The following is a 20,259-nucleotide window of genomic DNA, read 5'->3' as shown; positions in this document are numbered from 1 at the left end:
GATCCTCACTAGGGTCGCGGGGGGTGCTGGAGCCTATCCCAGCCGTCTCCGGGCAGTAGGCGGGGGACACCCTGAATCAGTTGCCAGCCAATCGCAGTCAATTCCGATTCCTCCTCCTTATAGCTTTAACTAGGCCCTCTTAACCAGTCAATTAATGGGATCTTATCAGCCAAAATCACAAAAGTGAGTCAAATGACACATTGAAGTCCAGTAATTGCATGAAAGAAAAGGTTTCTGTGCTCGTCATGCCGAAAACCAGGGTTGAACCAGAAACCTTAAAATCTTCAGACAAACGGTCTCACAACTGAGCTATTTCAGCCTGTTGTGGAGGTTCTTCAGCCCTTTTCACCAGTCAATTAATGGGATCTTATCGGACAAAACAACAACAGTGAGTCAATGAACACTGCGTCATACAGTAATCGCAACATAGAAATGAATTCTGTGCCTCACATGCCGAAACCTGGGTTTGAACCAGGGACCTTTAGATCTTCAGTCTAACGCTCTCCCAACTGAGCTATTTCGGCCTCTTGCAGAGTTTCCTCAGGCCTTTTCACCAGTCGATTAATGACATATTATTGGCCAAAATCACAACAGCAAGATAAAGGACACAGTGTCATCCAGTCATTGCAACAAAGAATCAATACCGATTCATCCATCCATCCATCCATTTTCCGAACCGCTTGATCCTCACTAGGGTCGCGGGGGGTGCTGGAGCCTATCCCAGCCGTCTCTGGGCAGTAGGCGGGGGACGCCCTGAATCAGTTGCCAGCCAATCGCAGTCAATTCCGATTCCTCCTCCTTATAGCTTTAACTAGGCCCTCTTAACCAGTCAATTAATGGGATCTTATCGGCCAAAATCACAAAAGTGAGTCAAATGACACATTGAAGTCCAGTAATTGCATGAAAGAAAAAGTTTCTCTGCTCTACATGCCGAAAACCCCGGTTGAAGCAGAAACCTTAAAATCTTCAGACGAACTGTCTCACAACTGAGCTATTTCAGCCTGTTGTGGAGTTTCTTCAGCCCTTTTCACCAGTCAATTAATGGGATCTTATCGGACAAAACAAAAACAGTGAGTCATTGGACACAGCGTCATACAGTAATCGCAACATAGAAATGAATTCTGTGCCTCACATGCCGAAACCCGGGTTTGAACAAGGGACCTTTCGATCTTCAGTCTAACGCTCTCCCAACTGAGCTATTTCAGCCTCATGTGGAGGTTCCTCAGGCCTTTTCACCAGTCGATTAATGGGATCTTATTGGCCAAAATCACAACAGCAAGTCAAAGGACACAGCGTCATACAGTCATCGCAACAAAGAATCAATTCCGATTCCTCCGCCTTATAGCTTTAACTAGGCCCTCTTAACCACTCAATTAATGGGATCTTATCGGCCAAAATCACAAAAGTGAGTCAAATGACACATTGAAGTCCAGTAATTGCATGAAAGAAAAAGTTTCTGTGCTCTACGTGCCGAAAACCACGGTTGAACCAGAAACCTTAAGATTCTCAGACTAACGGTCTCACAACTGAGCTATTTTAGCCTCTTGTGGAGTTTCTTCAGCCCTTTTCACCAGTCAATTAATGAGATCTTATCGGACAAAAGGACAACAACAGTGAGTCAACGGACACAGCGTCATACATTAATCGCAACATAGAAATGAACTCTGTGCCTCACATGCCGAAACCCGGGTTTGAACCAGGGACCTTTAGATCTTCAGTCTAACGCTCTCCCAACTGAGCTATTTCGGCCTCGTGCGGAGTTTCCTCAGGCCTTTTCACCAGTCGATTAATGACATATTATTGGCCAAAATCACAACAGCAAGATAAAGGATACAGTGTCATCCAGTCATTGCAACAAAGAATCAATTCCGATTCATCCATCCACCCATCCATTTTCCGAACCGCTTGATCCTCACTAGGGTCGCGGGGGGTGCTGGAGCCTATCCCAGCCGTCTCCGGGCAGTAGGCGGGGGACACCCTGAATCAGTTGCCAGCCAATCGCAGTCAATTCCGATTCCTCCTCCTTATAGCTTTCACTAGGCCCTCTTAACCAGTCAATTAATGGGATCTTATCAGCCAAAATCACAAAAGTGAGTCAAATGACACATTGAAGTCCAGTAATTGCATGAAAGAAAAAGTTTCTGTGCTCGTCATGCCGAAAACCAGGGTTGAACCAGAAACCTTAAAATGTTCTGACAAACGGTCTCACAACTGAGCTATTTCAGCCTGTTGTGGAGGTTCTTCAGCCCTTTTCACCAGTCGATTAATGAGATCTTATTGGCCAAAATCACAACAGCAAGATAAAGGACACAGTTTCATACAGTCATCGCAACAAAGAATCAATTCCTATTCCTCCTCCTTATAGCTTTAACTAGGGCCTCTTAACCAGTCAATTAATGGGATCTTATCGGCCAAAATCACAAAAGTGAGTCAAATGACACATTGAAGTCCAGTAATTGCATGAAAGAAAAAGTTTCTGTGCTCTACATGCCGAAAACCACGGTTGAAGCAGAAACCTTATGATTCTCAGACGAACGGTCTCACAACTGAGCTATTTTAGCCTCTTGTGGAGTTTCTTCAGCCCTTTTCACCAGTCAATTAATGAGATCTTATCGGACAAAACAACAACAGTGAGTCAACGGACACAGCGTCATACATTAATCGCAACATAGAAATGAATTCTGTGCCTCACATGCCGAAACCCGGGTTTGAACCAGGGACCTTTAGATCTTCAGTCTAACGCTCTCCCAACTGAGCTATTTCAGCCTCTTGCTGAGTTTCCTCAGGCCTTTTCACCAGTCAATTAATGGGATCTTATCGGACAAAAAAACAACAGTGAGTCAATGGACACAGCGTCATACAGTAGTCTTTGAAGTCAAGATGGCACCCGAGTAGGCAGCCGTCAGCAAGTGCTCTCATGAGCCTTGCTTTTTTTGTTGTTTTTGTGTTTGTTTTGTCACTTTGTGTTGTTTACGTCGTGTGGACCTGATGTGGACTTTTTCCAGCATTTGTTGGCCACGACATTCATCAAGGAGGAGACTGTGCTCGGTGGTTGCGCCTTCTCGGCAGCATGGGTATACCAGCACTGTTTTTGACTGAGAGGAATGTCGGCGCCATTTGACTGTCGTTGCTGGACAGTCCGGGGCGCTTGTGTCTTGCGCCTGTAATGGGCAGCATTTTTCACAGCCCCGCTTTGTTCAGCGGAGAGATTGGTGCTGTTGAACGGTCTGCGGCTGGATGGATGTAAGTCTTGAGGAGCCAACGATGAGAAGAAAGGAGCGTTAGCGCGGAGCGCGGATGCGGATTTGGAACTGGGAGTCGCGGCTTGGAGTTTGAAGCGGATTACGTGGGACAGGAGAAGTGAACTCATCTCTTTTCGTCAATGGACGCTACAGCTTCGTGTTTGCTTTCAAAACTTAGCTTGTAGCAGACGTGTGCACATTTTCAGCATGACGTCTCTGATCCACTGGTGAAAGGACACTTTGATATTCTCCTCTTTCATCTACAACTGCTTCAGACAAAGTGTATGCAGAAAAGTGGCGAAGATTGCATGACTGTCTGTGTCCTATGTGTTGTGTTGTGTTATTTTTGTTATTTTGACTTCAAAATGGCGCCGCGTGAGTGGCTGCCTTTCCAGCAGCTCCTATATTTTGTTGTTCTACTTCTTCCTTTCATAACTTTGCTGCTGTGAATTGGGAATTTCTCCATTGCGAGACTAGAAAAAGGTTTTCTTATCTTATCTTAATCGCAACATAGAAATGAATTCTGTGCCTCACATGTCAAAACCCGGGTTTGAACCAGGGACCTTTAGATCTTCAGTCTAACGCTCTCCCAACTGAGCTATTTCGGCCTCTTGTGGAGTTTCCTCAGGCCTTTTCACCAGTCGATTAATGAGATCTTATTGGCCAAAATCACAACAGCAAGACAAAGAACACAGCGTCATACAGTAATCGCAACAAAGAATCAATTCCGATTCCTCCTCCTTATAGCTTTAACTAGGCCCTCTTCACCAGTTAATTAATAGGATCTTATCGGCCAAAATCACAAAAGTGAGTCAAATGACACATTGAAGTCCAGTAATTCCATCCATCCATTTTCCGAACCGCTTGATCCTCACTAGGGTCGCGGGGGGTGCTGGAGCCTATCCCAGCCATCTCCGGGCAGTAGGCGGGGGACACCCTGAATCAGTTGCCAGCCAATCGCAGGGCACACAGAGACGAACAACCATCCACGCCCACACTCACACCTAGGGACAATTTAGAGCGACCAATCAGCCTGCCATGCATGTTTTTGGAACGTGGGAGGAAACCGGAGCACCCGGAGAAAACCCACGCAGGCCCGGGGAGAACATGCAAACTCCACACAGGGAGGCCGGAGCTGGAATCGAACCCGGTACCTCTGCACTGTGAAGCCGACGTGCTAACCACTGAAGTCCAGTAATTGCATGAAAGAAAAAGTTTCTGTGCTCTACATGCCGAAAACCACGGTTGAAGCAGAAACCTTATGATTCTCAGACGAACGGTCTCACAACTGAGCTATTTTAGCCTCTTGTGGAGTTTCTTCAGCCCTTTTCACCAGTCAATTAATGAGATCTTATCGGACAAAACAACAACAGTGAGTCAACGGACACAGCGTCATACATTAATCGCAACTTAGAAATGAATTCCGTGCCTCACATGCCGAAACCCGGGTTTGAACCAGGGACCTTTAGATCTTCAGTCTAACGCTCTCCCAACTGAGCTATTTCGGCCTCTTGCGGAGTTTCCTCAGGCCTTTTCACCAGTCGATTAATGACATATTATTGGCCAAAATCACAACAGCAAGATAAAGGACACAGTGTCATCCAGTCATTGCAACAAAGAATCAATTCCGATTCATCCATCCATCCATCCATTTTCCGAACCGCTTGATCCTCACTAGGGTCGCGGGGGGTGCTGGAGCCTATCCCAGCCGTCTCCGGGCAGTAGGCGGGGGACACCCTGAATCAGTTGCCAGCCAATCGCAGTCAATTCCGATTCCTCCTCCTTATAGCTTTAACTAGGCCCTCTTAACCAGTCAATTAATGGGATCTTATCAGCCAAAATCAAAAAAGTGAGTCAAATGACACATTGAAGTCCAGTAATTGCATGAAAGAAAAAGTTTCTGTGCTCGTCATGCCGAAAACCAGGGTTGAACCAGAAACCTTAAAATCTTCAGACAAACGGTCTCACAACTGAGCTATTTCAGCCTGTTGTGGAGGTTCTTCAGCCCTTTTCACCAGTCAATTAATGGGATCTTATCGGACAAAACAACAACAGTGAGTCAATGAACAGTGCGTCATACAGTAATCGCAACATAGAAATGAATACTGTGCCTCACATGCCGAAACCCGGGTTTGAACCAGGGACCTTTAGATCTTCAGTCTAACGCTCTCCCAACTGAGCTATTTCAGCCTTTTGTGGAGTGTCCTCAGGCCTTTTCACCAGTCGATTAATGAGATCTTATTGGCCAAAGTCACAACAGCAAGATAAAGGACACAGTTTCATACAGTCATCGCAACAAAGAATCAATTCCTATTCCTCCTCCTTATAGCTTTAACTAGGGCCTCTTAACCAGTCAATTAATGGGATCTTATCGGCCAAAATCACAAAAGTGAGTCAAATGACACATTGAAGTCCAGTAATTGCATGAAAGAAAAAGTTTCTCTGCTCTACATGCCGAAAACCCCGGTTGAAGCAGAAACCTTAAAATCTTCAGACGAACTGTCTCACAACTGAGCTATTTCAGCCTGTTGTGGAGTTTCTTCAGCCCTTTTCACCAGTCAATTAATGGGATCTTATCGGACAAAACAAAAACAGTGAGTCAATGGACACAGCGTCATACAGTAATCGCAACATAGAAATGAATTCTGTGCCTCACATGCCGAAACCCGGGTTTGAACAAGGGACCTTTCAATCTTCAGTCTAACGCTCTCCCAACTGAGCTATTTCAGCCTCATGTGGAGGGTCCTCAGGCCTTTTCACCAGTCGATTAATGGGATCTTATTGGCCAAAATCACAACAGCAAGTCAAAGGACACAGCGTCATACAGTCATCGCAACAAAGAATCAATTCCGATTCCTCCGCCTTATAGCTTTAACTAGGCCCTCTTAACCACTCAATTAATGGGATCTTATCGGCCAAAATCACAAAAGTGAGTCAAATGACACATTGAAGTCCAGTAATTGCATGAAAGAAAAAGTTTCTGTGCTCTACGTGCCGAAAACCACGGTTGAACCAGAAACCTTAAGATTCTCAGACTAACGGTCTCACAACTGAGCTATTTTAGCCTCTTGTGGAGTTTCTTCAGCCCTTTTCACCAGTCAATTAATGAGATCTTATCGGACAAAACGACAACAACAGTGAGTCAACGGACACAGCGTCATACATTAATCGCAACATAGAAATGAATTCTGTGCCTCACATGCCGAAACCCGGGTTTGAACCAGGGACCTTTAGATCTTCAGTCTAACGCTCTCCCAACTGAGCTATTTCGGCCTCTTGCGGAGTTTCCTCAGGCCTTTTCACCAGTCGATTAATGACATATTATTGGCCAAAATCACAACAGCAAGATAAAGGACACAGTGTCATCCAGTCATTGCAACAAAGAATCAATTCCGATTCATCCATCCACCCATCCATTTTCCGAACCGCTTGATCCTCACTAGGGTCGCGGGGGGTGCTGGATTCTATCCTAGCCGTCTCCGGGCAGTAGGCGGGGGACACCCTGAATCAGTTGCCAGCCAATCGCAGTCAATTCCGATTCCTCCTCCTTATAGCTTTAACTAGGCCCTCTTAACCAGTCAATTAATGGGATCTTATCAGCCAAAATCACAAAAGTGAGTCAAATGACACATTGAAGTCCAGTAATTGCATGAAAGAAAAAGTTTCTGTGCTCGTCATGCCGAAAACCAGGGTTGAACCAGAAACCTTAAAATGTTCTGACAAACGGTCTCACAACTGAGCTATTTCAGCCTGTTGTGGAGGTTCTTCAGCCCTTTTCACCAGTCGATTAATGAGATCTTATTGGCCAAAATCACAACAGCAAGATAAAGGACACAGTTTCATACAGTCATCGCAACAAAGAATCAATTCCTATTCCTCCTCCTTATAGCTTTAACTAGGGCCTCTTAACCAGTCAATTAATGGGATCTTATCGGCCAAAATCACAAAAGTGAGTCAAATGACACATTGAAGTCCAATAATTGCATGAAAGAAAAAGTTTCTGTGCTCTACATGCCGAAAACCACGGTTGAAGAAGAAACCTTACGATTCTCAGACGAACGGTCTCACAACTGAGCTATTTTAGCCTCTTGTGGAGTTTCTTCATCCCTTTTCACCAGTCAATTAATGGGATCTTATCGGACAAAACAACAACAGTGAGGCAATGAACACTGCATCATACAGTAATCGGAACATAGAAATGAATTCTGTGCCTCACATGACGAAACCCGGGTTTGAACCAGGGACTTTTAAATCTTCAGTCTAACGCTCTCCCAACTGAGCTATTTCGGCCTCTTGTGGAGTTTCCTCAGGCCTTTTCACCAGTCGATTAATGAGATCTTATTGGCCAAAATCACAACAGCAAGACAAAGAACACAGCGTCATACAGTCATCGCAACAAAGAATCAATTCCGATTCCTCCTCCCTATAGCTTTAACTAGGCCCTCTTCACCAGTTAATTAATAGGATCTTATCGGCCAAAATCACAAAAGTGAGTCAAATGACACATTGACGTCCAGTAATTGCATGAAAGAAAAAGTTTCTGTGCTCTACATGCCGAAAACCAGGGTTGAAGCAGAAACCTTATGATTCTCAGACGAACGGTCTCACAACTGAGCTATTTTAGCCTCTTGTGGAGTTTCTTCAGCCCTTTTCACCAGTCAATTAATGAGATCTTATCGGACAAAACAACAACAGTGAGTCAAGGGACGCAGCGTCATACATTAATCGCAACTTAGAAATGAATTCTGTGCCTCACATGCCGAAACCCGGGTTTGAACCAGGGACCTTTAGATCTTCAGTCTAACGCTCTCCCAACTGAGCTATTTCAGCCTCATGTGGAGGTTCTTCAGCCCTTTTCACCAGTCAATTAATGGGATCTTATCGGACAAAACAACAACAGTGAGTCAATGAACAGTGCGTCATACAGTAATCGCAACATAGAAATGAATACTGTGCCTCACATGCCGAAACCCGGGTTTGAACCAGGGACCTTTAGATCTTCAGTCTAACGCTCTCCCAACTGAGCTATTTCAGCCTTTTGTGGAGTGTCCTCAGGCCTTTTCACCAGTCGATTAATGAGATCTTATTGGCCAAAGTCACAACAGCAAGATAAAGGACACAGTTTCATACAGTCATCGCAACAAAGAATCAATTCCTATTCCTCCTCCTTATAGCTTTAACTAGGGCCTCTTAACCAGTCAATTAATGGGATCTTATCGGCCAAAATCACAAAAGTGAGTCAAATGACACATTGAAGTCCAGTAATTGCATGAAAGAAAAAGTTTCTCTGCTCTACATGCCGAAAACCCCGGTTGAAGCAGAAACCTTAAAATCTTCAGACGAACTGTCTCACAACTGAGCTATTTCAGCCTGTTGTGGAGTTTCTTCAGCCCTTTTCACCAGTCAATTAATGGGATCTTATCGGACAAAACAAAAACAGTGAGTCAATGGACACAGCGTCATACAGTAATCGCAACATAGAAATGAATTCTGTGCCTCACATGCCGAAACCCGGGTTTGAACAAGGGACCTTTCGATCTTCAGTCTAACGCTCTCCCAACTGAGCTATTTCAGCCTCATGTGGAGGTTCCTCAGGCCTTTTCACCAGTCGATTAATGGGATCTTATTGGCCAAAATCACAACAGCAAGTCAAAGGACACAGCGTCATACAGTCATCGCAACAAAGAATCAATTCCGATTCCTCCGCCTTATAGCTTTAACTAGGCCCTCTTAACCACTCAATTAATGGGATCTTATCGGCCAAAATCACAAAAGTGAGTCAAATGACACATTGAAGTCCAGTAATTGCATGAAAGAAAAAGTTTCTGTGCTCTACGTGCCGAAAACCACGGTTGAACCAGAAACCTTAAGATTCTCAGACTAACGGTCTCACAACTGAGCTATTTTAGCCTCTTGTGGAGTTTCTTCAGCCCTTTTCACCAGTCAATTAATGAGATCTTATCGGACAAAACGACAACAACAGTGAGTCAACGGACACAGCGTCATACATTAATCGCAACATAGAAATGAATTCTGTGCCTCACATGCCGAAACCCGGGTTTGAACCAGGGACCTTTAGATCTTCAGTCTAACGCTCTCCCAACTGAGCTATTTCGGCCTCTTGCGGAGTTTCCTCAGGCCTTTTCACCAGTCGATTAATGACATATTATTGGCCAAAATCACAACAACAAGATAAAGGACACAGTGTCATCCAGTCATTGCAACAAAGAATCAATTCCGATTCATCCATCCACCCATCCATTTTCCGAACCGCTTGATCCTCACTAGGGTCGCGGGGGGTGCTGGAGCCTATCCCAGCCGTCTCCGGGCAGTAGGCGGGGGACACCCTGAATCAGTTGCCAGCCAATCGCAGTCAATTCCGATTCCTCCTCCTTATAGCTTTAACTAGGCCCTCTTAACCAGTCAATTAATGGGATCTTATCAGCCAAAATCACAAAAGTGAGTCAAATGACACATTGAAGTCCAGTAATTGCATGAAAGAAAAAGTTTCTGTGCTCGTCATGCCGAAAACCAGGGTTGAACCAGAAACCTTAAAATGTTCTGACAAACGGTCTCACAACTGAGCTATTTCAGCCTGTTGTGGAGGTTCTTCAGCCCTTTTCACCAGTCGATTAATGAGATCTTATTGGCCAAAATCACAACAGCAAGATAAAGGACACAGTTTCATACAGTCATCGCAACAAAGAATCAATTCCTATTCCTCCTCCTTATAGCTTTAACTAGGGCCTCTTAACCAGTCAATTAATGGGATCTTATCGGCCAAAATCACAAAAGTGAGTCAAATGACACATTGAAGTCCAGTAATTGCATGAAAGAAAAAGTTTCTGTGCTCTACATGCCGAAAACCACGGTTGAAGAAGAAACCTTACGATTCTCAGACGAACGGTCTCACAACTGAGCTATTTTAGCCTCTTGTGGAGTTTCTTCATCCCTTTTCACCAGTCAATTAATGGGATCTTATCGGACAAAACAACAACAGTGAGGCAATGAACACTGCATCATACAGTAATCGCAACATAGAAATGAATTCTGTGCCTCACATGCCGAAACCCGGGTTTGAACCAGGGACTTTTAAATCTTCAGTCTAACGCTCTCCCAACTGAGCTATTTCGGCCTCTTGTGGAGTTTCCTCAGGCCTTTTCACCAGTCGATTAATGAGATCTTATTGGCCAAAATCACAACAGCAAGACAAAGAACACAGCGTCATACAGTCATCGCAACAAAGAATCAATTCCGATTCCTCCTCCTTATAGCTTTAACTAGGCCCTCTTCACCAGTTAATTAATAGGATCTTATCGGCCAAAATCACAAAAGTGAGTCAAATGACACATTGACGTCCAGTAATTGCATGAAAGAAAAAGTTTCTGTGCTCTACATGCCGAAAACCAGGGTTGAAGCAGAAACCTTATGATTCTCAGACGAACGGTCTCACAACTGAGCTATTTTAGCCTCTTGTGGAGTTTCTTCAGCCCTTTTCACCAGTCAATTAATGAGATCTTATCGGACAAAACAATAACAGTGAGTCAAGGGACACAGCGTCATACATTAATCGCAACTTAGAAATGAATTCTGTGCCTCACATGCCGAAACCCGGGTTTGAACCAGGGACCTTTAGATCTTCAGTCTAACGCTCTCCCAACTGAGCTATTTCGGCCTCTTGCTGAGTTTCCTCAGGCCTTTTCACCAGTCGATTAATGACATATTATTGGCCAAAATCACAGCAGCAAGATAAAGGACACAGTGTCATCCAGTCATTGCAACAAAGAATCAATTCCGATTCATCCATCCATCCATCCATTTTCCGAACCGCTTGATCCTCACTAGGGTCGCGGGGGGTGCTGGATTCTATCCCAGCCGTCTCCGGGCAGTAGGCGGGGGACACCCTGAATCAGTTGCCAGCCAATCGCAGTCAATTCCGATTCCTCCTCCTTATAGCTTTAACTAGGCCCTCTTAACCAGTCAATTAATGGGATCTTATCGGCCAAAATCACAAAAGTGAGTCAAATGACACATTGAAGTCCAGTAATTGCATGAAAGAAAAAGTTTCTGTGCTCGTCATGCCGAAAACCAGGAACCTTAAAATCTTCAGACAAACGGTCTCACAACTGAGCTATTTCAGCCTGTTGTGGAGTTTCTTCAGCCCTTTTCACCAGTCAATTAATGGGATCTTATCGGACGAAACAACAGTGAGTCAATGAACACCGCGTCATACAGTAATCGCAACATAGAAATGAATTCTGTGCCTCACATGCCGAAACCCGGGTTTGAAGCAGGGACCTTTAAATCTTCAGTCTAACGCTCTCCCAACTGAGCTATTTCAGCCTCTTGTGGAGTGTCCTCAGGCCTTTTCACCAGTCGATTAATGAGATCTTATTGGCCAAAATCACAACAGCAAGATAAAGGACACAGTTTCATACAGTCATCGCAACAAAGAATCAATTCCTATTCCTCCTCCTTATAGCTTTAACTAGGGCCTCTTAACCAGTCAATTAATGGGATCTTATCGGCCAAAATCACAAAAGTGAGTCAAATGACACATTGAAGTCCAGTAATTGCATGAAAGAAAAAGTTTCTGTGCTCTACATGCCGAAAACCCCGGTTGAAGCAGAAACCTTAAAATCTTCAGACGAACTGTCTCACAACTGAGCTATTTCAGCCTGTTGTGGAGTTTCTTCAGCCCTTTTCACCAGTCAATTAATGGGATCTTATCGGACAAAACAACAACAGTGAGTAAATGGACACAGCGTCATACAGTAATCACAACATAGAAATGTATTCTGTGCCTCACATGCCGAAACCCAGGTTTGAACCAGGGATCTTTAGATCTTCAGTCTAACGCTCTCCCAAATGAGCTATTTCGGCCTCTTGCGGAGTTTCCTCAGGCCTTTTCACCAGTCGATTAATGAGGTCTTATTGGCCAAAATCACAACAGCAAGACAAAGGACACAGTTTCATACAGTCATCGCAACAAAGAATCAATTCCGATTCCTCCTCCTTATAGCTTTAACTAGGCCCTCTTAACCACTCAATTAATGGGATCTTATCGGCCAAAATCACAAAAGTGAGTCAAATGACACATTGAAGTCCAGTAATTGCATGAAAGAAAACGTTTCTGTGCTCCACATGCCGAAAACCACGGTTGAACCAGAAACCTTAAGATTCTCAGACTAACGGTCTCACAACTGAGCCTTTTTAGCCTCTTGTGGAGTTTCCTCAGCCCTTTTCACCAGTCAATTAATGGGATGTTATCAGACAAAACAACAACAGTGAGTCAATGGACACAGCGTCGTACAGCAATCGCAACATTGAAATGAATTCTGTGCCTTACATGCCGAAACCCGGGTTTGAACCAGGGACCTGTAGATGTTCAGTCTAACACTCTCACAACTGAGCTATTTCAGCCTCTTGTGGGGTTTCCTCAGGCCTTTTCACCAGTCGATTAATGAGATCTTATCGGCCAAAATCACAACAGCAAGATAAAGGACACAGCGTCATACAGTCATTGCAACAAAGAATCAATTCCTATTCCTCCTCCTTATAGCTTTAACTAGGGCCTCTTAACCAGTCAATTAATGGGATCTTATCGGCCAAAATCACAAAAGTGAGTCAAATGACACATTGAAGTCCAGTAATTGCATGAAAGAAAAAGTTTCTCTGCTCTACATGCCGAAAACCCCGGTTGAAGCAGAAACCTTAAAATCTTCAGACGAACTGTCTCACAACCGAGCTATTTCAGCCTCTTGTGGAGTTTCTTCAGCCCTTTTCACCAGTCAATTAATGGGATCTTATCGGACAAAACAACAACAGTGAGTCAATGGACACAGCTTCATACAGTAATCGCAACATATAAATGTATTCTGTGCCTCACATGCCGAAGCCGGGTTTGAACCAGGGACGTTTAGATCTTCAGTCTAATGCTTTCCCAAATGAGCTATTTCGGCCTCTTAGGGACTTTCCTCAGGGCTTTTCACCAGTCGATTAATGAGATCTTATTGGCCAAAATAACAACAGCAAGACAAAGGACACAGCGTCATACAGTCATCGCAACAAAGAATCAATTCCGATTCCTCCTCCTTATAGCTTTAACTAGACCCTCTTCACCAGTTAATTTATAGGATCTTATCGGCCAAAATCACAAAAGTGAGTCAAATGACACATTGAAGTCCAGTAATTTTATGGAAGAAAAGGTTTCTGTGCTCTACATGCCGAAAACCACGGTTGAAGCAGAAACCTTATGATTCTGAGACGAACGGTCTCACAACTGAGCTATTTTAGCCTCTTGTGGAGTTTCTTCAGCCCTTTTCACCAGTCAATTAATGAGATCTTATCGGACAAAACAACAACAGTGAGTCAACGGAAACAGCGTCATACATTAATCGCAACATAGAAATTAATTCTGTGCCTCACATGCCGAAACCCGGGTTTGAACCAGGGACCTTTAGATATTCAGTCTAACACTCTCCCAATTGAGCTATTTCGGCCTCTGGCGGAGTTTCCTCAGGCCTTTTCACCAGTCGATTAATGACATATTGGCCAAAATCACAGCAGCAAGATAAAGGACACAGTGTCATCCAGTCATTGCAACAAAGAATCAATTCCGATTCCTCCTCCTTATAGCTTTAACTAGGCCCTCTTAACCACTCAATTAATGGGATCTTATCGGCCAAAATCACAAAAGTGAGTCAAATGACACATTGAAGTCCAGTAAGTGCATGAAAGGAAAAGTTTCTGTGCTCGACATGCCGAAAACCAGAAACCTTAAAATCTTCAGACGAACTGTCTCACAACTGAGCTATTTCAGCCTCTTGTGGAGTTTCTTCAGCCCTTTTCACCAGTCAATTAATGGGATCTTATCGGACAAAACAACAACAGTGAGTCAATTGACACAGCGTCATACAGTAATCGCAACATAGAAATGTATTCTGTCCCTCTCATGCCGAAACCGGGTTTGAACCAGGGACCTTTAGATCTTCAGTCTAATGCTTTCCCAAATGAGCTATTTCGGCCTCTTGTGGAGTTTCCTCAGGCCTTTTCACCAGTCGATTAATGAGATCTTATTGGCCAAAATCACAAGAGCAAGACAAAGGACACAGCGTCATACAGTCATCGCAACAAAGAATCAATTCCGATTCCTCCTCCTTATAGCTTTAACTAGGCCCTCTTAACCACTCAATTAATGGGATCTTATCGGCCAAAATCACAGAAGTGAGTCAAATGACACATTGAAGTCCAGTAATTGCATGAAAGAAAATGTTTCTGTGCTCCACATGCCGAAAACCACGGTTGAACCAGAAACCTTAAGATTCTCAGACTAACGGTCTCACAACTGAGCTATTTTAGCCTCTTGTGGAGTTTCTTCAGCCATTTTCACCAGTCAATTAATGGGATCTTATCGGACAAAACAGCAGTGAGTCAATGGACACAGCGTCATACAGTCATCGCAATATAGAATTGAAATCTGTGCCTCACATGCCCCCCTCCATGAGTCGTCACCTTACCGTGGTGGAGGGGTTTGTGTGTCCCAATGATCCTAGGAGCTAAGTTGTCTGGGGCTTTATGCCCCTGGCAGGGTCACCCATGGCAAACAGGTTCTAGGTGAGGGGCCAGACAATGCACGGCTCAAAGACCCTTATGATGAGAAAAATATATGGACCAAGGTTTCCCTTGCCCGGACGCGGGTCACCGGGGCCCCCCTCTGGAGCCAGGCCTGGAGGTGGGGCTCGTTGGCAAGCGCCTGGTTGCCGGGCCTACACCCATGGGGCCCGGCAGGGCACAGCCCGAAGAGGCAACGTGGGTCCCCCTTCCCATGGGCTCACCACCCATGAGAGGAGCCAAAGGGGTCGGGTGCAATGTGAGCTGGGCGGCAGCCAAAGGTGGGGATCCTGGCGGTCCGATCCTCGGCTGCTGAAGCTAGCTCTTGGGACATGGAATGTCACCTCTCTGGCAGGGAAGGCCCCGAGCTGGTGGGTGAGGCAGAGAATTTCCGACTGGATATAGTCGGACTTGCCTCCACACACAGCCTGGGTTCTGGTACCAGTTCTCTCGAGAGGGGTTGGACTCTCTTCCACTCTGGAGTTGCTCACGGTGAGAGGCGCAGAGCAGGTGTAGGCATACTCATTGCCCCCCGGCTCAGTGCCTGTACATTGGGGTTCACACCGGTAGACGAGAGGGTTGCCTCCCTCCGCCTTCGGGTGGGTGGACGGGTCCTGACTGTTGTTTGTGCATATGCACCAAACAGCAGCCCAGCATACCCACCCTTTTTGGAGTCCTTGGAGGGTGTGGTGGAGAGTACTCCTGCTGGGGACTCCCTTGTTCTGCTGGGGGACTTCAATGCTCACGTGGGCAATGACAGTGAGACCTGGAGGGGTGTGATTGGTAGGAACGGCCCCCCCGATCAGAACTCGAGTGGTGTTTTGTTATTGGACTTCTGTGCTCGCCACGGATTGTCCATAACGAACACCTTGTTCAAACATAAGGGTGTCCATATGTGCACTTGGCACCAGGACACCCTAGGCCACAGTTCGATGATCGACTTTGTAGTTGTATCATCGGATTTGCGGCCGCATGTTCTGGACACTCGGGTGAAGAGAGGGGCGGAGCTGTCAACTGATCACCACCTGGTGGTGAGTAGGCTCCGATGGTGGGGGAAGATGCCGGTCCGTCCTGGCAGACCCAAACGTATTGTGAGGGTTTGTTGGGAGCGTCTGGCGGAATCCCCTGTCAGAAGGAGTTTCAACTCCCACCTCCGACAGAGCTTTTCCCATGTTCCTGGGGAGGCGGGGGACATGGACCATGTTCCGTGCCTCTATTGTTGAGGCGGCCAATCTGAGTTGTGGCCGTAAGGTGGTTGGTGCCTGTCGTGGCGGCAACCCCCGTACTCGCTGGTGGACACCAGCAGTAAGGGATGCCGTCAAGCCGAAGAAGGAGTCCTATCGAGCCTTTATGGCCTGTGGGACCCCAGAGGCAGCTGACGGGTATCGACTGGCCAAGCGGAACGCAGCTTCGGTGGTCGCCGAGGCAAAAACCCGAGCATGGGAAGAGTTGGGTGAGGCCATGGAAGCCGACTTCCGGACGGCTTCGAGGATATTCTGGTCCACCATCCGACGTCTCAGGAGGGGGAAGCAGTGCACCACTAACACTGTGTACAGTGGGGATGGGGCGCTGCTGACTTCGACTCGGGACGTTGTGAACCGGTGGGCAGAGTACTTCGAAGACCTCCTCAACTCCACCAACACGCCTTCCTTGGAGGAAGCAGAGCCTGGGGACTTTGAGGTGGGCTCTCCTATCTCTGTGGTTGAAGTCACCGATGTGGTTAAAAAGCTCCTCGGTGGCAAGGCCCCAGGGGTGGATGAGATCCGCCCGGAGTTCCTCAAGGCTCTGGATGTTGTGGGGCTGTCCTGGTTGACACGCCTCTGCAACATCGCGTGGTCAACAGGGAGAGTGCCTCTGGATTGGCAGACCGGGGTGGTAGTCCCTCTTTTTAAAAAGGGGGACCGGAGGGTGTGTTCCAACTACAGAGGGATCACACTCCTCAGCCTCCCTGGTAAGGTCTATTCACGGGTGCTGGAGAGGAGGGTCCGTCAGGAAGTCGAGCCTCAGATTGAGGAGGAGCAGTGTGGTTTTTGTCCCGGCCGTGGAACAGTGGACCAGCTCTACACCCTTAGCAGGGTCCTCGAGGGTATGTGGGAATTCGCCCAACCAGTCTACATGTGTTTTGTGGACTTGGAGAAGGCGTTTGACCGTGTCCCTCGGGGAGTTCTGTGGGAGGTGCTTCGTGGGTATGGGGTACCGAACCCCCTAATACGGGCGGTTCGGTCACTATACCACCGATGTCAGAGTTTGGTTCGCATTGCCGGCAGTAAGTCGGAATCGTTTCCAGTGGGGGTAGGACTCCGCCAAGGCTGCCCTTTGTCGCCGATTCTGTTCATAACCTTTATGGACAGAATTTCTAGGCGCAGCCGAAGCGTTGAGGGGGTCCGTTTTGGGGGTGGAGTGCCCCCTCCGGGTCGGGGAGGAGTTCAAGTATCTTTGGGTCTTGTTCACGAGTGGGGGCAGGAGGGAGCGAGAGATCGACAGGCGGATCGGTGCAGCGTCTGCTGTGATGCGGACGTTGTATCGGTCTGTCGTGGTGAAGAAGGAGCTGAACCAAAGGGCGAAGCTCTCAATTTACCGGTCGATCTACGTTCCAACCCTCATCTATGGTCACGAGCTATGGGTCGTGACCGAAAGAACGAGATCCCGGCTACAAGCGGGAAATGAGTTTTCTCTGCAGGGTGTCCGGGCTCTCCCTTAGAGATAAGGTGAGAAGCTCGGTCATCCGGAAGGGGCTCAGAGTCGAGCCGCTTCTCCTCCACATCGAGAGGAGCCAGATGAGGTGGCTTGGGCATCTGATTCGAATGCCTCCTGAGCGCCTCCCTGGTGAGGTGTTCCGGGCATGTCCCACCGGGAGGAGACCCCGAGGAAGACCCAGGACACGCTGGAGAGACTATGTCACCCAGCTGGCCTGGGAACGTCTCAGGATCCCCCGGGGAGAGCTGGAAGAAGTAGCTAGGGAGAGGGAAGTCTGGGCTTCCCTGCTAAAGCTGTTGCCCCCGCGACCTGGCCCCGGATAAGCGGTAGATGATGGATGGATGGATGGATGGCCTCACATGCCGAAACCCGGGTTTGAACCAGGGACCTTTAGATCTTCAGTCTAACGCTCTCCCAACTGAGCTATTTCACCCTCTTGTGGAGTGTCCTCAGGCCTTTTCACCAGTCGATTAATGGGATCTTATTGGCCAAAATCACAACAGCAAGATAAAGGACACAGTGTCATACAGTCATTGCAACAAAGAATCAATTCCGATTCCTCCTCCTTATAGCTTTAACTAGGCCCTCTTAACCAGTCAATTAATGGGATCTTATCGGCCAAAATCACAAAAGTGAGTCAAATGACACATTGAAGTCCAGTAATTGCATGAAAGAAAAAGTTTCTGTGCTCTACATGCCGAAAACCACGGTTGAACCAGAAACCAGAAACCAGAAACCTTAAGATTCTCAGACTAACGGTCTCACAACTGAGCTATTTTAGCCTCTTGTGGAGTTTCTTCAGCCCTTTTCACCAGTCAATTAATGGGAATTATCCAACCTCATACTCAAATCCAAGCCCACCACTTGCCAGCTTGATCCCCTCCCTTCATCCCTTGTTAAATCCTGCCTTCCTTCTGTGCTTCCTCTCATATCTGCTATTATCCACTCCTCACTCTCTTCTGGTATTGTCCCATCACTCCTCAAAACTGCTGCTATCATCCCCACACTGAAAAAACATGGCTCTGACCCCAACAACTTTGATAACCTCCGCCCCATCTCCAACCTTCCATTTATCTCGAAAATCCTTGAAAAAACTGTTGCTGCTCAACTCCACTCCCACCTGTCCCTTCACTCTCTCTATGAACCCTTTCAGTCCGGTTTCCGCCCCCGCCACAGCACAGAGACTGCCCTAATCCGTATTGTGAATGATCTCCTCATAGCATCTGATTCCGGTTTAGTATCCATCCTCATCCTCTTAGACTTGAGCGCTGCCTTTGACACAATCTCTCACCCTATCCTCCTCAATAGACTCTCCTCCATTGGTCTCTCCCACACTCCCCTCAGTTGGTTCCACTCCTACCTCACTGGCCGCACTCAGTTTGTCCAGCTCAAATCCTTCACCTCAAAGCCCTCCCCAGTCACCACAGGTGTACCACAGGGATCTGTCCTAGGTCCCCTTCTCTTCATCATCTACCTCCTGCCTCTTGGCCATATCCTCCGCAAATTTAATATCCACTTTCACTGCTTTGCTGATGACACCCAGCTCTACCTCTCCTGCAAGCCAAACTCCATACTCCCACCCCCCTCCCTCACCTCTTGCCTCTCCGAACTCAAAACATGGTTCACAACAAACTTTCTTAAATTAAATACTAATAAAACGGAAGTCCTCCTTCTTGGCACCAAATCCACTTTATCCAAAGTAAACAGTTTTTCCTTCAACATTGACAGCTCCCTAGTGTCCCCCTCCCCCCAGGTTAAGAGTCTGGGTGTCATCCTGGATAGCATGCTCACCTTCCACTCGCATATCAACACCATCACCCGCACTGCTTATTTCCACCTCCGCAATATTACCAGACTTCGCCCTTCCCTCACCCCCCGCACCACTGCTATTCTTGTCCACAGTCTTGTCACATCCCGCCTTGATTACTGCAACGCTCTCCTCTTCGGCCTACCTCAAAAGTCCCTTCATAAAATCCAGCTGGTCCAAAACGCCTCTGCTCGCATCATCACAAAAACATCTTCCCAGCAGCACATCACCCCCGTTCTCCAACAGCTTCACTGGCTCCCTGTTCAACATCGCATCAATTACAAACTGCTTCTATATACATATATGGCCATCCACAACCTGGCCCCTCCTTACCTATCCGACCTTCTCCAGGTGCATATCCCCTCTCGCTCCCTCAGATCCTCGTCCTCCCTCCGCCTGTCAGTGCCCCCTGCCCGACTGAGCACCATGGGAGCCAGAGCCTTCAGTCACGCTGCTCCAAAGCTCTGGAACAACCTACCTCCGGACCTCCAAAACTGCACACCTCTTTCCACTTTCAAGTCCCGTCTAAAAACACACCTGTTCAGGATTGCCTACAACACATAGCTCTTCCATTTCCTATGTTTTTATGATTTTATGTCCTGTTTTTATATAATATCTCGTTTACTAATTTTTACATTGTATTTTCTTATTGTCTGTACAGTGTCCTTGGGTGGCATGAAAGGCGCTTTTAAATAAAATGCATTATTATTATTATTATCAATGGACACAGCGTCATACAGTAATCGCAACATAGAAATGAATTCTGTGCCTCACATGCCGAACCCCGGGTTTGAACCAGGGACCTTTAGATCTTCAGTCTCCCCCACCTAAGCTATTTCCATATTCACGTCATTCTGACCCAATTAAAGGCTGGTGTGCACTGGTGTGAGTGTCGGTGGA

At 46.7% G+C, this 20,259-nt stretch overlaps 14 non-coding genes across 14 annotated transcripts; all 14 read right to left on the bottom strand.

Moving 5' to 3' along the window:
- Positions 1-451: 451 nt before the first annotated feature.
- trnaf-gaa (transfer RNA phenylalanine (anticodon GAA)) lies at positions 452-524 on the bottom strand. The gene has a single exon. It is a non-coding gene; the product is annotated as a tRNA-Phe (tRNA).
- Positions 525-1,676: 1,152 nt separating this feature from the next.
- On the bottom strand, positions 1,677-1,749 carry trnaf-gaa (transfer RNA phenylalanine (anticodon GAA)). Its single transcript has one exon. It is a non-coding gene; the product is annotated as a tRNA-Phe (tRNA).
- Positions 1,750-2,693: 944 nt separating this feature from the next.
- Positions 2,694-2,766, bottom strand: trnaf-gaa (transfer RNA phenylalanine (anticodon GAA)). Its single transcript has one exon. It is a non-coding gene; the product is annotated as a tRNA-Phe (tRNA).
- Positions 2,767-3,777: 1,011 nt separating this feature from the next.
- trnaf-gaa (transfer RNA phenylalanine (anticodon GAA)) lies at positions 3,778-3,850 on the bottom strand. Its single transcript has one exon. It is a non-coding gene; the product is annotated as a tRNA-Phe (tRNA).
- Positions 3,851-4,677: 827 nt separating this feature from the next.
- Positions 4,678-4,750, bottom strand: trnaf-gaa (transfer RNA phenylalanine (anticodon GAA)). Its single transcript has one exon. It is a non-coding gene; the product is annotated as a tRNA-Phe (tRNA).
- Positions 4,751-5,359: 609 nt separating this feature from the next.
- trnaf-gaa (transfer RNA phenylalanine (anticodon GAA)) lies at positions 5,360-5,432 on the bottom strand. The gene has a single exon. It is a non-coding gene; the product is annotated as a tRNA-Phe (tRNA).
- A 1,010-nt stretch (positions 5,433-6,442) lies between these two features.
- On the bottom strand, positions 6,443-6,515 carry trnaf-gaa (transfer RNA phenylalanine (anticodon GAA)). Its single transcript has one exon. It is a non-coding gene; the product is annotated as a tRNA-Phe (tRNA).
- Positions 6,516-7,999: 1,484 nt separating this feature from the next.
- On the bottom strand, positions 8,000-8,072 carry trnaf-gaa (transfer RNA phenylalanine (anticodon GAA)). Its single transcript has one exon. It is a non-coding gene; the product is annotated as a tRNA-Phe (tRNA).
- Positions 8,073-8,204: 132 nt separating this feature from the next.
- On the bottom strand, positions 8,205-8,277 carry trnaf-gaa (transfer RNA phenylalanine (anticodon GAA)). Its single transcript has one exon. It is a non-coding gene; the product is annotated as a tRNA-Phe (tRNA).
- A 1,010-nt stretch (positions 8,278-9,287) lies between these two features.
- Positions 9,288-9,360, bottom strand: trnaf-gaa (transfer RNA phenylalanine (anticodon GAA)). Its single transcript has one exon. It is a non-coding gene; the product is annotated as a tRNA-Phe (tRNA).
- A 944-nt stretch (positions 9,361-10,304) lies between these two features.
- On the bottom strand, positions 10,305-10,377 carry trnaf-gaa (transfer RNA phenylalanine (anticodon GAA)). The gene has a single exon. It is a non-coding gene; the product is annotated as a tRNA-Phe (tRNA).
- A 467-nt stretch (positions 10,378-10,844) lies between these two features.
- trnaf-gaa (transfer RNA phenylalanine (anticodon GAA)) lies at positions 10,845-10,917 on the bottom strand. Its single transcript has one exon. It is a non-coding gene; the product is annotated as a tRNA-Phe (tRNA).
- Positions 10,918-13,671: 2,754 nt separating this feature from the next.
- Positions 13,672-13,744, bottom strand: trnaf-gaa (transfer RNA phenylalanine (anticodon GAA)). The gene has a single exon. It is a non-coding gene; the product is annotated as a tRNA-Phe (tRNA).
- A 4,168-nt stretch (positions 13,745-17,912) lies between these two features.
- Positions 17,913-17,985, bottom strand: trnaf-gaa (transfer RNA phenylalanine (anticodon GAA)). Its single transcript has one exon. It is a non-coding gene; the product is annotated as a tRNA-Phe (tRNA).
- Positions 17,986-20,259: the final 2,274 nt, after the last annotated feature.

The sequence above is a fragment of the Hippocampus guttulatus genome, chromosome 19 (genome assembly GCF_054856545.1).
Source record: "Hippocampus guttulatus isolate MCC_2025c chromosome 19, RoL_Hgut_1.0, whole genome shotgun sequence".
Lineage (NCBI taxonomy): Eukaryota > Metazoa > Chordata > Actinopteri > Syngnathiformes > Syngnathidae > Hippocampus > Hippocampus guttulatus.
This window is presented reverse-complemented; position numbering and strand designations above follow the sequence as displayed.